Source organism: Microcebus murinus, chromosome 23 (genome assembly GCF_040939455.1).
Source record: "Microcebus murinus isolate Inina chromosome 23, M.murinus_Inina_mat1.0, whole genome shotgun sequence".
NCBI lineage: Eukaryota > Metazoa > Chordata > Mammalia > Primates > Cheirogaleidae > Microcebus > Microcebus murinus.
The window spans coordinates 12,958,951-12,972,325 of NC_134126.1; the positions used below are offsets into that span (position 1 = coordinate 12,958,951).

The 13,375-nt window shown below is 46.8% G+C and overlaps 1 protein-coding gene and 1 long non-coding RNA gene across 2 annotated transcripts in view; one reads left to right on the forward strand and one right to left on the reverse strand.

The window, feature by feature from the left end:
• The window catches only part of C23H1orf21 (chromosome 23 C1orf21 homolog), a 243,175-nt gene extending 235,433 nt beyond the window's left edge, over positions 1 to 7,742 (reverse strand). The window contains exon 1 of the mRNA XM_020284377.2: positions 7,608 to 7,742. The gene's annotated coding sequence lies outside the window, so the exon portion shown is untranslated. The remainder of the gene's footprint in view (positions 1 to 7,607) is intronic.
• LOC142863883 (uncharacterized) lies at positions 6,558 to 7,342 on the forward strand. The gene is made up of 2 exons (XR_012914532.1): positions 6,558 to 6,881; positions 7,060 to 7,342. It is a non-coding gene; the product is annotated as an uncharacterized LOC142863883 (long non-coding RNA).
• Positions 7,743 to 13,375: the final 5,633 nt, after the last annotated feature.

Below are 13,375 nucleotides of genomic sequence, written 5' to 3' on the forward strand. Positions count from 1 at the left end.
GTTACTCCAAATACTTTTCTCTCTGTGAGACCTGCTAGGGCTTCTCAGTGTTGAGACACTATCATTTATTGTCCAAATTGGGACCCTTCCGAGAGTCAAGGGGATGCTGTTATTAACTATGTTGGATGGTGGGAATAAGCCAGGACTGCCCCAGGGAAAATGTGATGTACCCTCTGCCACTACTGGCCAGAACTGAGTGCCTTCTTATCTCAATGCCCAAAGCACCTTTGTCTCTTCACCACATATCACGTGTTCACGTGTCAGTTCCCCTGTTTGAGAACTCCACAAAGGCAGGGCCAGGCCTTTATAGCCCTCTATCTCCAGCACCTCTCCAGTGCCAGGCACTGAGAGGTCACCAAGCGTCATCCACAAAAGTAAATGTTCAATAAATTACCTGACTGAATAATAAAGATTAGGTGCCTTAACCTTGGCCAACAAGGGAATTAAAAAATTCCCATTATCTTTTCTCAATCTGACTATACTTCCTTATTTGGTTAAAGAGAGTTTTAAACAGGAGCAAGGTCTGCATAGAGAGAAATTCCAAGCCTCAGATCAATCACCTGCTGTCAATCAACGGATAGCCACTTACTCGGCACAAGCTACTCTGGAAGCCCAGTGGGCATGAATGATATGAGGGCTTACGTTTGGCTAGGGACAAAACATACATAAATTAAAACAAAACAAATAAGGAAATAAACTAAGCCTAAAATAGAGTTGCAGGAGTTCATGGAGGGTAAGGGAGAAATCACTGCTATGGCAGAAAAAGGGATCTTGGAGGGGGTGGCATGTGAACAGAGACTTGAGAAATGGCTTGGATCTCAAGAGAAACAGCAGAAGGGAAGAGGGTTATGCCAAGGCAAGGTGGGGGTGGATGTTGGGGAGACCATGGAGGTTAAGCATAAGATTTGTTTGGGAAGTTCTATCTAGATTGTCATAGATTGCTGGCACAGAAGCCAGAACATCTGAATTTTCAGCAAACACTAAGGAACTCAGAGATGTTCCTGGATTCTCACTTCCTTCATCAAAATAGTATCTGCCTGAAACATATAATGAGATGTATGATTCTTGTTACTTTATAACTTATTAATTATAAGAACTGCTACAAAATTATCTTCGGAAAATTGTTTTTGGCAGAACTTTCAGACAGAATTGCTGAAGAAGTCACTGCTTGGCATGTATTAACTCTCTGTGTCTTTGAAAAGTTCTCCTCAAGTCACAGCCTGGTAGCCTGCAGCACCTCCTTACTTTACACTTGGCCTTTCGATTGTCTCATGAAAAAAACTGTAGTGTTAATACTGGGAGTCTACAATAGTGTATGCAGCCATGTATATACCTCCTTGTCAACCTTGGGGTTCAGGGAGAAGCTTTTAAGAGTAGCTGTGACATACACTATACCCCTTGGGTTGTTGAGAGCACCTCCCTTACCATGTACACCTGTGATGACACGTATGGAAAATGACCCCACTCCACACTTCAGTGAAAACTATCAACTTCTCATGTCCCTTCCCCTACCCAGTTCAGGTGGGGAAAACCATAAGTCACCAAGTGAAGTGGAATATATTCTAACATGCAGCTTAACAATGAACTGGAACTACTGTGATATCCACTGCACTCAAATAAAATAGAGATTCATCAAAGAAAGAGAATTCTTACTCTCAAACCATCATCTCCCTGCTCTACTTTAATGCACCTTCTTCTAAAAGCCCTAAAGCACTCAGGGCTAGTTATATTGCATAACTAGAGCTGGATCTACTTTTGGAGAACAGTTTTCTAAAAAGACCAATCCAAATTTGTATGTAATAAATCAATGGGATCTGTTTTTCCAGTAGCAGTCCTCAGTTTACTACTATTTTTCCCACTGACCCTATTCACAGTGTCAACATAGGCTACAAATTTACAGGGGAAACCAACAATATGAGGTGTTAACTAAAGAATCTTTGCTTGGCATAAATGTGTCCCACGAGCTTATAAAATTTTCATGGAAAGCAGTAAAACTACAACAAATGAAAATAAATTTTTGTTCAAGTTACAGTAATATTTATTTAACCAACATTTGCTTAACCGAAGGACAAAAAAAGGTAATGAAGATGAAATAAAATAAACCATTTTACTTTTGTGATTAGCATGTAATAAATTGGTGTTAAAGCCTTTCACTGGTGCTATTATGAAAATTTCTGAAATGCTTTTCAAGATCTGTCCTCCAAATCTTTAAAAATAACAATAACCATCAAGATTTTTCCTTTATCTGTCATCCAAAGGAGGATATAATAGTTAAGTGAAGTGAATAAGCAAAGTACTTCACTATCATTAAATGGCTTAAGGGCCTTAAAAAGTCAACAATATAACATAGTGGAATCAAAAACGAAAACAAAGGTAGAAAGATCTCTCAACTTGAGGGTGCTCTAACTCCATTTTTCCACAAGGTATGGAGTGTGTGGATGTCAACTCACGAATGCTATAAACACATCTGCAGAGATGGCGGGAGCCTGGGAAACAGGCAGAGGCAGGAATGTGCTAGAAGATCTGAAGGCTTGATGGGGAGAAGTGGGTGGCAGGAATAATGAAGGCAAGTAGGGCAAAGTAGGACAGAAGAGGGGCCCTAAAGGCAGAAGGGCGTGGCCGGGCTGGAAGCAGGAAGTTTATGTTGGGCATATGACTGGGAGGACACACAAAGAAAGTGGATCTGCAGATCCCAACACCCTATGGTTAAAGTAGCGCACTTGAAAATCTCATTCAGACACATAAAACTGAAGTCTTTCAGACAAAAGGAAGATGGTGAGATAAGAAGCAGGAGAGCCTATGGATAAAAATCTGGGGGGCAGAACAACATGAAAAGACTTCAGAAAGAACAGGAAGGTGAAGGGATATCCGGCAAAGGTGGACGAAGAGGGAAAAGGCAGCCCAGGAGAGAGAACAGGTTTGGGGAAGAGCCGCAGGATGCTGGGAGCCCGAGTGAACTCAGTACACCAACAGGTCGCAACTTTCCTTTTTAAAAGTTACTTTAGAGGCAGCAGCAGTGAATCTAATAAATCAAGAGGTGGGGCGTCCTGAGCTTCTCCAGGACCTGTCCACCACTCCTTGATCCAGCACATTCCAGAAGGGGGTCCCAGCATGGAATGCCCTGCTTGCTATGGCCGTAGCCGAATGTCACAGGAGACAGGGTACCTGAAATTTAAAAATTTACAATTTAAAAATTGTAAAGCACACTATAAATATGAGGCACTGCTATTCACTGAGCCCCTCAGACAAATAAAATGAAGACCACAGATACAATCATAAGGGAAGGAACAGCCGTCAAATAGAGAAATTACATGTATTCCAAATCAAGGTGCCCCTAGCAAGAAATTCCAGTAATTTGAGAGGACATCATGTTTGGTATGTTTACTTTCCTGTCAAATATGTTTCAACATTTAAAACTCCTACCTGAGGCATAATACGAAGCTCTTAACAAACTACCATACAGATTTATTAAAACTTAAATCTGCATCTAATGTATTTCTCCGAGGAGGTTTTGACGCATCATAGATCTTCACTAATGAGTAAATTCAAATTCTATTCGATTCGATCACTCACTGAGTGACTCCCAAGTGCAAGGTAGAGTGCTGCTGCTATGGGGACTGCCGAAATGACCAGGACAGCCTGGTCTTCCAGTAGCTTGGTCAGTTAATCTTCTCAGTTTCCATTCCAGATCGGAGAAGTCGCATCTCCTTTCTCAAGTGTACAGGGAAAGCAATCTTTACATTGGGTGACTAGCCTACAACCTGGGATATACATTTTCCAGCAACATAGCTAATAAAAAAAAAAAAAAAAAACTTCTTAACTCCTGGTGCCTGCAGACACTGTTATGTGTTCATTTCTATGCTTATCCCAGCCCAGTTTACATCCAACCAACCACTCTTGTCATAATTGCGTAACCACAGCAAGTCATGTTGTTTCTTGTTGCAACTATAACTTACAAAATTAAACTTTGGAACTGAGGCAGTCAAGCTAAATAACTGCCTACTTTAAAAATATGTATATATATAATTTACATGCCACTTCAGATAAGCTCTTGAATTATGATCCCTTAACGTCAAAACTGTCACCATTTTTTTAAAATAGAGTTTCACTGTCGCAACTCTTCCTGCACCCAAACCCTAATCCTGTCTTCATAGTTTTCTAAGCAGTACTTTATACCAGTCTATTGCAATCTGCCTTTCATGTTTATAGAGAACTTAATTAAGCACAACTTTTATTTCCCCATGCTATGGGGCTTCTAAAATTGAGGCTTACAGAAGAAACAGGACATGCATGAAATGGCCAAAAATGCATGTACTTGTTGGTTAAAAACATATTAATAAAATAAAAATATCTTTAAAGAGTAATGCTGGGGGAAAAAAAGTCAGTGAGACATCTGAATACCATGCACACTGTACAGGGTCCTCCCACCCGCATTATGTCATGTAATCCTCCCTTCACCTGGGGAGGGAGCTGCACTATATCCATTTCCAAAATAGTTTTTTTAAGAGATGTACATTTTCATGAAACTAACACTGATCCCTCCTATATCCCTCAGTGAACTCCTATTTACTAGATGTATAAGTTGATTTGCATAGTCACTATGTTCCTAAAAGTTGGAGGCAAGTCAACTTTTATATATGAATTATTTTCACGTAAATTTGCATCGCAAGATCACACCTGCCATACCTTCCCTGCTGATTGGTAATCAGCACAGTGCTGCTCAGAGGGCTTCCTGGAGTGCTGCAGGCTGTCCACGTGAACACACTACCCCTAAAACCTCTCTGATGAGTTTGGATTTCATTCTACCCATGCTGAGGTCCAGACTAGTTTAAGCCACCAAAGACAAGCAGGGCCCACACTCTGAGATGCCGGCACAACAGCAAGAGGGCAAGTACACACATGACACACAAAGCCATCCCCCCTTATATTTGGTTCTGAGAAGCTGAAGAAAAACAAAGTATCATAAGAGAGTGAGGCTTAACCAATTTCTCTGTTAACTGGCATTCAACTTCTTCCAGTATTCCTCCAGAATTACTATCATGTTATCTCCTTAGGGCCACCCTACAACTAGGACTGGAAGACAACTTGGAAGGATCCAGAACCCCATGCCCTGTGTACTTAAATGTGTAAGCCACAATAGGTGCCCAATATGGCTACAAGTTATAGCGACGAGTTCAAATGAAGCTGGTGATGCTTATCACACATGGGAACCTTCTGGGAACATGTCCTCTGCCCTCCCCTGCCCTGTTGGGTGGTGCCATGACACTCCCTCTCCCAGCCTGAATTCAGTTCTCTTTCTTTGACAAAAACATCTGATAGAAGGGAGCCACTTAGGGCCTGGGGCAGGCCACTCAGGATGCAACACTCAAAGCTCGCCTGGTCACAAATCCAGCACAGTGCTGAGCCCCCGTCAACCTGGGAATGACACTCGTAATGGCGCAAACCACCTTCCTCTTCGGCAGGGCTTTTCAGTCCGTCACAGCAAACAGTATTTATACCCTGTGATTCTCCAGGAAGCTCAAAGCACTTCAGCGGCCTATTAATTCCCAGAAATCCACATTAAATGCTAAGGTGAGATGGGGCAGGGAAAGGATAAATGACAGGCAAAGAAAAGAAAATTATCAGTTCTCTCAACTCAGAGTAAAACTGAGTCAGCAGAGGCTCAGCTGGAAAATAGAACCTCCGGGTTCTTTCCAGGATGAACTTTTACCACTGGAGGACGTGAGAACTCGCTACCACCCAAGGCCATTCTTCTTGGGAAATCTGCCCCATTGAGATAATGCTAGACAAGAAAAGCACCCCGCCCCTCCTCCGGCAGCTACCCATCCAAGGGCTGACTGTGCTTGTTTTTGCTGCTTTCCCTAGTGGCCCTGTTACAGGGCTGTTCTCTGAGCCGGGTTTGCACAGCAGAAAACATGAAAGAACAGTATATTTCGAGGATGCATTTGTGATCTGATCTGTGAAGTGCTAGTCCCAGCATCGGTTTAATACCTATAAATATACTCAGTTGTCCTATCACTGTCACTTCCTACCTTATAAGTAGGAAAACCAAAATAGGTGATCAAGTCCAAATTAATTTCCATGTCTGACAACTGCATCTCCAAACAGCCAACGCAGAACATGTTCTACTGTTCCTACAACCCAGCTCTACATGTATGACAATGGGGAGAAGAACCCCCAATTCAGCATCTTGGCCTTAAAAGACCCTTCAGAAACATCACCTCCTACCGACGACAGAGATAAAGCAGCTTGGGTCCACTCCACCCATGTTTGTTTCTCTGCTGGTACATCCCAGATCTACCAAACTGAAAGGTTGCTCTAATTAGGTAGAAGGTGAGCCCATCCCCTCGAATAGGGAGGTGTTCATTACATCTGTCTGTGTAATGATCCTGTCATTTCCCCAAAGGGTCTGTACAGTCTCCTAAAAGAAAAAAACTTCTACATGGAATCTATGGTGTGTCAGCCCCCTCTGACATCTGAGTCAGAGTACGCGTGTCGTACCGAGGTTCCGGGCGGCCAGGGCGTATCACTTTCAGAGTTGCTCCAATAACTGCACTTACGGCCGTCTTCCAGCCACGCACACAGAAGCACTATCTATATGAAAACAATCTTCCTAACCCGCAGGCGAAGGAAGACATCTCATAGGTCTTCAACTTCCTACTGGAAACAAACTACTTCTCTCTCCGCTTCCCATCTCAGAATGAGTGCGGGTGTGTGTGTGTGTGTGTGTGTGTGTATTTTTATCTCTGACCACGCAACTCTTGGAGCAAAGAGGGCCACCCCAAATTTTACCAACGTGCACGAGCCACCAGAGCTGTAGAAGAGAAATGAATGGGTCATCCATGAGAGCCCTTAAGCCCAGGACTCCTCTCACACAAACAGTAAGTGAAAGAGAGAGAAGGAAAAAAAGCAAGCCTCCGCAGGGGGGAGGGCGGGTGACCGGGAAGGACGGTAACCAGCAGGCCAGGGGCAGCGCGGCGGCGGCACTTCGCGAACCGCCCGCAGAGGGGTGCGATCCGCTCCGCGTACAATGACCGAGCTCCCCCCGCCGCCTCGCAGGGACGCGGATGCGCCGCGACGGGCACACAGATGCAGCGAAACAAGCCACCCCAAAAAGGTCAAAACTTCAGAAATCCCGGGGATCGCACCACCCACACAGACACATCCATCAGCGGGAGCGGGGACTTGGGGACTTGGCACAGAATTCTGCATCTGGGGTTTTCCTCCCAGCTCGGCTCGCGAGCGCGGCGGCCACATGCAGAGCCGGAGAGGACAGGGAGGCCGCGGGCGGCGGGCTGCGGTGCGGAGGGGTGTCTCACGCCAGCCACCCAGGCCTCGAGGTGGCGAAAGTCGTCGGCGCCCCAACCGCAGCCCGGCCCTGCGCCCGGCCGGCAGACGCCCCCCGCGGGCCCACCCCGGCTTCCGCCCTCGCTGCAGCCCCGCCGGCCGCGCCAGAACGCGGCTGCCGTCCCTCCGTCCCTCCGTCCCTCCGCGCGGGGCCGCCCAGGCCGCCCGCCCGCCCGCCCGCCGCGGGGATGCGGGAGCCGAGCCGCCGGGCTGCGCCGCCGCCCCCGCCCCGGAGCCGGCGAGGGCTCCCGCTCGCTTACCTCGGGCGCCCGCGGGGGGGCGAAGGTGGCCAGCCTCGCGCCCCCCGCCCTCCGTCCTCGCCTCTGCTCTTCCTCCCTCCTCGCCCGCGCCGCGCCGGGCTCCTCCGCCGCCGCTCGCAGCAGAGCCGGAGAGCGCCGGGCCGCGTGCGGGCGTGCGGGAGGCGGCGCGGCCAGCCCTCCAGCCCGGGCGCGCGGCTCCAACTCAAGTGCGAGAGGCGGCGGCCGGGCGGCCGGGCGCGGAGCGTCCCCCGGGAGCGGCAGGAGCGAGCGGCGCTGGCGGGGAGCGGGCGAGGGAGGGACTGAGGGAGGAGGGAGGGGACCTCCTCGCCCAGTCACTCACTCGAGGGGCGGGGGCAGCCAGACACTCCCCCGCCGCGGTCCCTCCCCGCGCCCGGCTCCCGCGCGCGTCGGGCTCCCCGCCCGGGGAGGGGCCGCGGAGGCCGGCGGGGCGCGGCGCGCTGGGCGGGGGCCGGGCCGGTGGGCGCCGGGGCTGCTCGGGCGCCGGGGGGGAAGGAGGCCGAGGCGTGCGTGCGAGCCTGCGCGTGTGTGTGTGTGTGTGTGTGTGTGTGTCTGTGCGTGCGTGTGTGTGCGCGCGCGCGGCCCCGGCGCCGGCCGGCCAGCGGGACGGAAGACCCTGGCGGGAAGGCTGCGTCCCCTCCGGCCTCCCCGGGCCTATCACTCGGGCAGTGGCGTCGGAGCCGGAGCCGCACGATTGCTCCGGTGGCCGGGTGGGCCCAGCCCGGCGGGAGATCCGCGCCAGACCGTGCACCCAGCCGCGGGGCTGTGCCAGGTGGACGCAGACGCAGGGACGGCCGGGCATCCTCGCCCCATCGGGGGGCCCTCCCTCCCAGGCCAGGCAGGACGGGTGGGCGCAGTCACTTTGGCTCGGGCCGGCCACCGAACCGCCGCCACCCTGCCCCGAGCTGCGGCGTCTGCAGGATGAATGAACCATTGGCGACTCTATAGAAGCAGACTGGGAGGAAAGACAAGAACGTGAGACCCCGCGCCCCGAGCCCCTGTCCCCACCGTCCCCGGTCGTCGCCTAGGACCCAAGCGCAGAGGCCGTGTCTGCTGGGAGCGTCCGGGTGGTCGGTGGCCCAGAAAGATAGCTGTCCACCGCTGCGTCTGTCCGCTTCTTTGTGGACCCTCAGAGAAGGTCAACCAGCTTCCCACCCTCTGGGAAAGGGTGTTTTTCTCCTCTTCCCCTGAATGTTGGGTGTTTCGTGTTCGCACCTAACTGATCTTTCTACACTGATAGCCTTTGGATGTCTTTTGTGCGTTCCCTGCGCTTCGCTGCTCCTTCGTTGCCTTAGACTCGCGAGGAATGTCAGGCCCCGGAGTGAGAACACCCAAGAAAACAACAGGGGCGAAAGATCTTTCCAGGGCTTCGAGGATCATACACAAACCGAATCATTTCTCACATTCAGCCAAGATGAAGTTGGAAAATGGAAAAGGACACATCAGAGCCGTGACAGTGATAAGACAATTGAAAAGCAAATTCATAGTTTAATAAAATGAGTTAGTAAGCACCCATTAATGTCTAGGAGATGAGCCTTTTTTGAAAAGTGGTTTTCCCTTTTTCCATCCCTTTTTCAATTCAAAAGTCTACTATTCCATTTTGAAATTTTTATTTTATTTTTTACTTATTTATTTTTAGGGATGGGTTCTCCTGTTGCCCAGACTGTCCTCAAACTCCTGGGCTCCAGGGATCCTCTTGGTCTCAGCCTCCCAGTAGCTGAGAAACTCAACTTATGTTCCTCTTTTTTAAATTATCCATATGCTAGTTCATTTTTCTCTTTGGAACCTGAATTTTTTGTAGTCTAGCCTCTTGGAAAGAAGTAGTTAAGAAGGGAGGGTAGAGAAATTGGGATTTAAATCAGATGCAGCAGCCACCATCCCATAGGTGACTTTTTTTCCCAAAAGAGACAAGCCTCACCCTCCCAGGCTGGAGTACAGTGGCACAATCATAGCTAACTGTATCCTTCAACTCCCAGGCTCAGGTGATCCCCTTACCTCAGTCTCCTTAGTAACTGGGACTACAGCCTGCACCCTCACGCCCTGCAGATTTTTAAATTTTTTGTAGAGACAGGTCTGGCTGTGTTGCCCAGGCTGGTCTTGAACTCCTAGCTTCAAGTGATCCTCCCACGTTGGCCACCACACTCGGCCCTAACTTATCTGATTTCTTCTTTCTTAACTCATCTGTAGAACAGGATTGATAATAATAGTTCCTACCTCATAAGCTTGTGAAAAGTAAAAGGAAAATAAAATGAGGTGGCAGTGCGCATAAAACACTTTGTATAATGCCTGCCACATGATAAGAACTCAATAAATAGAAGCTATTATTTCAAATATATATTATAAACTCAAATTTGATACAAGTTTATTCGCTTTACATTCCTCCTGAAAGTCAGGAGTGGGAGTAAACCCAGCTGCTGGATTTATCCAAATGTAGTACATTTTCCCTGGGGTTTTTAGGCCATACCCAAAACTGTCACTTGTGATACAATGAAATAAATGCATAATTAAGGTGTGTGTGCGTACATATCTATATCTATATAAAAGGTTCTTTTGAGGACAACAAGCTTTGTTCTTCCTCTCCTCTCTTCTTCCCTTACCTATATAGACCTGTGGTCCCCAACCCCAAGGCCAGGGACTAGTACCCTGTTAGGAACCGGGCTGCACAGCAGGTGAGTGGCAGGTGAGCAAGCAAAGCTTTATCTGTATTTACAGCCATTCCCCATCACCTGCATCACCGCCCGAGCTCCGCCTCCTGTCAGATCAGCAGAAGCATTAGATTCTCATAGGAGCTTGAGCCCTACTGTAAACTGCACATGCAAGGGGTCTGGGTTGCACGCTCCTTGTGAGAATCTGATGCCTGATGAGCTGAGGTGGAGCTGAGGCGGTGGTGCTAGCGCTGGGGAGCAGCCACAAACACAGATTATTATTAGCAGAGAGGTTTGACAGCACAAGAAATGTAATGTACTTGAATCATCCCACGCACCACACTCCATGGGAAAATTGTCTTCCATGAAACCAGTCCCTGGTGCCAAAAAAAGGTTGGGGACCACTGATAGGTCATCTGGAACAGGCCAAGATCTCTGTCATTAACCTGGATAGTATTCTATCCCTTAAGGGCTCAGATAGTGGTTGGCATGAGAGATTTCTGGTGGGTAAGGTTTGTTTGACTAGATAGCCTCAGAAATGACAGAAGGCCACAGAGAAAGCATTTCATACATATACAGATAAAAGAATATCCATACTATAAACTTTTAAAGCTAGTTTTAAAGTATTCAAAGCAATTGAAGTTCATGGTAGAAATTTTCAAAATTTAAAAACTCAATTTTGAATAAAATAAAAATCATATTTTCACCATCCAGAGAGAAGCACTCAATGAGTGTTTTAACTCCATTTTCCCTTCATTTATTTCATCATCATTCAATCAGCAAACATTCACTAAGTACCTAGTTAGAGACCAGACAATTAACCAGGTCAGGAACACACTGTACGTAAATCGTTAGTAATTGCTGTTTGTTTCTTAATAGAAACCATTCCTTAGAAGTAACATTTTATACGGTAGCGAGGTTCCAGGATAACCTACAGAAGCCCATGAAAGTAAGGCCATAATTAAATGATCAGAGGCATTCGGAATTTGTAGGGCTTGAAGCGCTTACAATTTGGGGAGCCACCCCTAAGATAAAAAAGGCAAAAGCACAACAGCCCCTTAGAAGGGCTCATGTAAATGAAGATCAGGAAACTTAAGCCCCATTTGCTTTTCAGTAAACCTACTCATTGGTACTGGAATTTCTGTAGAAATTAACTGCTTTGATAAACATGGATTCAATGTGAATATTTGTTCCTCATTTCACCTGGGACCCCTGAGACACCTCTCCTCCCCTCCCCGACAAATTTGGAATTGATGGGGATGGAAACTCCACCACCAACAACGCATGCTTTCATGCACCTGTCCATAGCAGTGGCAGTAGGACTGGGAACTTCTGCAAGGGCTATAGAAGGGAGAGGGGAGAGAAGAGCACAGTGGGAGGGGAGGGGGCAGATGGCTTGGCCACCAAGGTGCTGAAGAGGCACTTGAGGCATCCATATCCCCACTAACCATGCAACAGGGGTGGCTTCAAATCTGCTTGCTCACCACAAGTTAAATCTACTAGACATTTTATCACAGAAAAATCTCTCTAGCTATTCATAATTATTGAGATGACTATAAGCATACTTATATAAAAGGAGGTAAAACATGATTTTTTTTTTCCTGGTCTTATCAACTCTTTGCCCTTCCACACCACCAGAATTTCTGAATTCCTTATCTTTAAACACTCTTAAGTATAATTTTCAAAAAAAAAATGATATTCTTTTCACCCATAAAAGTTACATTTTAATCTTCAATGATACAGGCATTATCATAAATTTTGTCTTATTCCTAAAGCTTTCTTTAGCTTTTGAATACTTGGCTCTATAGGACCATTCAAAATGCATCAGTTTGAATTTTTTGTTTCTTATTTTTCTTTTAAAAGTAGTATTATGAATTGAATGTTTGTGTCCCCCCCCACTTCAAATTCATATATTGAATCCCTAACCCCCAGTGTGATGGTATTTGGAGGTGAGACCTTCAGGAGGTGATCTGATTTAGATAAAGACTTGAGGGTGTTATCCTCATGATGGCATTAGTGTCTTTATAAGAAAAGCCAAATAGATTGTCCCCTCCTTCCCTCCATATGAGAACACGGCGAGAAGACAGCCATCTAAGCCAGGAAGAGAGTTCCCACCAAGAACCTGACCATGACAGCACTATCATCTTGGATTTCCAGCCTCCAGAACTATGAGAAACGAATGTCTGTTGTTTAAGTCACCCAGTCTGTGCTATTTTGTCATAGCAGCCTGAGCAGAATAAGATATAAGATATACAGTTTCCCTTTACCTGTAAAAAGGGAACCAGGGAAAAGGTAGGTTGATTGAAAAACATATAAGTAACAGTAATACACCACCCTCCTATCACTTCTATTCCCTTCTATAAATCTAAATGAATTAATTTTATGTGGTTTATTTTTTAAAGGTTTTCCAATAAGTTAATTTTTTCTGAATAATCAAGTTAAAGGTAGCTTTTGCAGGATTGTTAGAAAATAAGTGATCCTAAGATAAATACCACTCTTGAATGTGCTTTCTTCATATTTGCTCCATGCCACAGCAGCTAACACTGACTGTCTGCTGTATGTCAAGCACGGCATTGTGTAATTCATAATGAACGTGAACTAACTCCCTTCACCTTCCCAACAAGACAGTCAGATAGATACTAATATTAGCATTATTCCCATGCAGATATGGAAACCAAGGCACAGAGGGGCGAAGTAATGAATGCAAGGCTACGTGGTTGATTCTCAGTTGTCTAATGTCAGAGTCCACCCTCTTAACTGTTAATAATATGTTTTCTCTTCAATCTCCTCTGCTTTTCTGCCTCAGTTTTACTCATCCTTCAAGGCCAGGCTCAAATGGTAACTCCTAAAGGGAGGTCTATTTGACCCCAGCCTCTGAGGTTCTGAACTTTTGAAGTATCCAGAGTCTTCCTCCTTGCTGAAATTTTTTTTTTTTTTTTTTTGAGACAGAGTCTCACTTTGTTGCCCAGGCTAGAGTGAGTGCCGTGGCGTCCTAGCTCACAGCAACCTCAAACTCCTGGGCTCGAGTGATCCTTCTGCCTCAGCCTCCCGGGTAGCTGGGACTACAGGCATGCGCCACCATGCCCGGCTAATTTTTTATATATA